The following is a 4,314-nucleotide window of genomic DNA, read 5'->3' on the forward strand; positions in this document are numbered from 1 at the left end:
GCTAGTTTTTTATAGTTTATGACTAGAAGAAACCGGTCAGGACCACTACTTTTTGACGAAGAAATCGATCGCGTAGTTCATAGAAACCGAAGAGAAATAAGGCGAAGCCTAAGATACACAGAGAACGAGCATGAAGATGACACTCAACCCCCAACCGAAGAGATGGCTGAAAACCAAGACAATCAGTTACCTCCTCCAATTGCAGCTAATCAAAACTTGCTCCACGCACTATGTATGATTATGCTAAACCTTCTTTAACAGGAACTGAATCGGGCATAGTTAGACCTGCTGTAGCTGCAAATACTTTTGAACTAAAACTTAACACTATTCAAATGATACATCAATTTGTTTAGTTTGATGGTTTGCAAGATAAGGATCCCAACGCTCGTTTGGCCAACTTCTTAGAACTATGTGATACATTTAAAATTAATGGTGTTTCTGATGATGCCATTCGTCTTCGGTTATTCCCTTTTTCGTTGAGGAACAAAGCTAAACAGTGGTTGAACTCATTACCATGAGGGTTAATCACTACTTGGGAGCAAATGACTGAAAAATTTCTATTAAAATATTTTTCGTCGGCTAAAATAGCTAAATTACGTAATGATATCTCTTCTTTTGTGCAGATGGATTTAGAAACACTGTATGATGCATGGGAGAGATACAAGGACCTTTTGAGAAGGTGCCCTCACCATGGGTTACTGCTTTGGCTTCAGCTTCAAACATTCCATAATGGCCTGAATCCTTCGACTCGGCAAATGGTTGACGCAGCTGCTGGCAGAACCATCAATAATAAAACACCTAAAGATGCGTATGAGTTTATAGAGGAGATGTCATTGAATAACTATCAGTGGTAAGTCATGAGGACAAAGCCAACGAAAATAGCCGGTGTTTATAACGTCGATTAGCTCACCATGCTCTCTAATCAGGTAGAACTCTTGAATAAAAAGATTGATGGTTTTCTTAGTTCTTCACAGGTTCAACCAGTAATGTAGTGCGAAGCAAGTGGAGGTGGAACAAGCCATTCGAAATACTAACCTTTTGGCCACAACATCGATAACGAGCAATTAAATTACATGGGTAATAATCCTCGACCTCAAAACAATCCATATAGTTATACTTACAATGTAGGTTGGAGGAACCACCCCAATTTCTCGTGGGGCAGTCAAGGAAATAAAAGACCACAACCACTTCCAGGCTACCAACAACCACCCTACCAACAGGAAAAGAAGCTGAACCTTGAAGAGATGCTCTCAAAGTTTATATCGGTGTCAGAAACTCGTTTCCAGAACACCGAGACAGCACTTAAAAGTCAACAAGTGTCGATCCAAGGGCTCAAAACTCAGATAGGCCAACTTTTCAAACTAATCTCCGAACGACCACAAGGGAGCTTGCCAAGTAATACTGAACCTAACCCAAGGGAATAGCTCAACGCGATTAATGTTCAAGATAAAGAAGGATTTATTGAGCCTGAGCCAGAACCGAGGCAAGAAACTGTGGTAAGCAAAGGTCAAGATGAGGTAGATCACAATAAAAACAAATCAGTGAGTGTCAAATATAAACCTCGCGTGCCATACCCCAACGCGACAATGAAAGACCGCTCAGATAAACAAATTGGTAAATTCTTTAAACTCTTAAAAAAAATTACATATTAACTTACCGTTTATTGAAGCTCTATCACAGATTCCAAACGCAATGAAATTTTTAAAGAAGCTTTTAGCATATAAGCGGAAGATGGACGGGGTATCGCATGTAGAGCTAAACATAGTTTGCTCAGCTATTCTCCAGAATAAACTACTAAAAAAACTGAAAGATCCAGGGAGTTTTACAATTCCTTGCTTAATTGGTAGTTTAGATGTTAATAATTCATTAGCTGATTTGGGGGCTAGTATTAGCATCATGCCTTACAAAATGTTCAAACAATTAGGTCTCGGGAAACCCAAACAGACTAGGATGAGCATTCAATCAGCAGATAAAACTATAAGATTTCTTAGGGTTATTATTGAAGATGTGCTAGTTAAAATCGATAAATTTATATTTCCCATTGACTTCATTGTTCTAGACATAGAGGAGGATAGCAACACTCGTTTAATTCTAGGAAAGCCCTTTTTAGCAACTGCTAAAACAATTATTGATGTTGGCACAGGTGAACTCACACTCCGTGTTGGAGACAAAACAATCACCCTTCAAGCTCACAATTCTAGCAACACAATGGAAATTTAAGGTGATCGTCTAAACCATTCTACTAAAACTAACAATATGGTGCAACCTTCTTTGCAGGAAATGAGTCAGAAGGAAGTACATGAACCATTCTCAAGCAATAGTAGAGGACCCATTCATGGAGATCGAAGCCTACAAATCGAGGAGCTAGATGAATGGTGGACGCATAAATTGACAACACCTGACAAACCGAATCTACGATAGAACAAGCTCAATCCTTTTCCAAATCAACTTAAGGTTGGAGATAGAGTCTTATTAGATGCCACAGATCCCCACATTTTCGCTACCACATCGAATGAAGAAATCCCTCTTACGGTACTTAGCATTTTCCCATTCCATACGGTCAGGTGAGTCATCCCAAGCTCGGCACTTTTAAGGTAAACAACACCTATTTAAAACCTTATTTTTATGAGATTAATAGCAGGAATGAGGAGTATAAACTCCTCAAACCACCATGATCATTCAACAGAGAGGTAAGTCAAGCTTAGACTATAAATAAGTGCTTCTCGAGAGGCAACTCGAGCACTAACTGTATTAACTTCTTTAAAATTTAGCCTTCAACATCTAACTTACTAATAGAGCGCCTGAATACAGGTTTTCCACAGGGACACAACCAAGAGCACGGGCGTGCTTAGGGCCGTGTGAAAATAGGACAATAATTTTTCCCAAGCAAGGGCTACGATAAAATGCCATGGCCATGGAACATGGCCGTAGTCGAACCTGCCAAAACAACAAAGGGGTGAGACACGCCCGTGTGGAAGAACCATGAGTGAACCTATTAAAATAGCACGGGCGTTCAACACGCCCGTGTCTAGCACCCGTTGTTGAACCTATTAGATTGACACAGGTGTGGGTTTGAATACACTGGTATGGGAGAAGCGAACAACGTTCGACATGGCCGTGCGACACGACCATGTACACCCACACGCCCAAGGAACACGGGCGTGTACTAAATGTCAGACGCGTTCAAATTCAAAATTCACGAATCACACGGGCTAAAATTAAGGAACACGGGCTTGTTACCTGGCCATGTGCCCCAAAATTTGTAAATACCTTACACTATTCATTGTCTTCCCCACTCAAAAATCCTAACCCTAGCCACTGCAATTCTACACGGCCTCCTTACTATGCCCGTACTCCACCTCTAACTCCATTTTTGACGCCCATTCTCCTCTTTCTAGCGTTTGTTCACTTTTATCTTATTTATTCTTACTAATTTCTAGGGTTATTTATCATAATAATATGAAATTTTTCATGTTCCTTTCTTATTTTTATCATACAAAGTTATATCTAGAATAGTTATTATCTTTCTCATGTTAAAATTCTTACTCATTATATGATTTCTCTACTTTATTTGATTAGTTAGAAGTATATATTCATGATTCGAACAATATATATACTCATGCCTTTAGTGTTAACATTGTTCATCCGTCACACATGTTGGATTCCATGAAATTCATTGCCATTTTTATGCCATACAATTGATTGCTTTGATTAACTTGTTAGTCTTAGTCGTTGCTGAAATTATGATTGTTATTTACAAATATCGTCATTTTGCTTTGATCATTCCTCAAAATGAATTAATGGTTTTTTATCGCAGGTACCATGTCGTCTTCATGAGGAAAGAAAACCGCTGTACCTATTTCGAAGAAGAGGAAGGGAGTGTCATCTTCCACGGGTCCAACCACAAAAATTTGTCACCCTCTCCTGTAGTTCCCCCGAGGGCCTCAAGAAGGGCTTTTCCAAATATTTCGGGCCTGATCTTTAATTACGGGCTGCTGCATCGACTGGGCTACTATAGAACAAGTTCAGTTGGCTGATGCAATTCGGGCCCTCCTAACCACCGACCCTTGGGAGCTGTTCTTTGGGATCATCGAACCAACATACCTCGAGCTCACAATGGAACTATGCTCAACGTTCCATCTTCAGACCATAATGACGAATTACGATAATCCTGGCATGGTCCAGTTTCATCTAGGCGGGTTAGTCCGCCAGCTAAGTGTCCCAAAGTTTGGTGCTGCACTGGGCTTATATACGGAGCAGTTCAAAGAGGAGAATGAACTACATGCTCTCACTCACCACATACATTTTTCCCCT

The 4,314-nt window shown here is 40.1% G+C and overlaps 1 non-coding gene across 1 annotated transcript; it reads right to left on the minus strand.

Annotated features, from left to right (window-relative positions):
• Positions 1 to 590: 590 nt before the first annotated feature.
• Positions 591 to 697, minus strand: LOC128289908 (small nucleolar RNA R71). Its single transcript, XR_008279549.1, has one exon. It is a non-coding gene; the product is annotated as a small nucleolar RNA R71 (small nucleolar RNA).
• Between the last annotated feature and the right edge of the window lie 3,617 nt (positions 698 to 4,314).

The sequence above is a fragment of the Gossypium arboreum genome, chromosome 2, assembly GCF_025698485.1.
Source record: "Gossypium arboreum isolate Shixiya-1 chromosome 2, ASM2569848v2, whole genome shotgun sequence".
Classification (NCBI taxonomy): Eukaryota; Viridiplantae; Streptophyta; class Magnoliopsida; order Malvales; family Malvaceae; genus Gossypium; species Gossypium arboreum.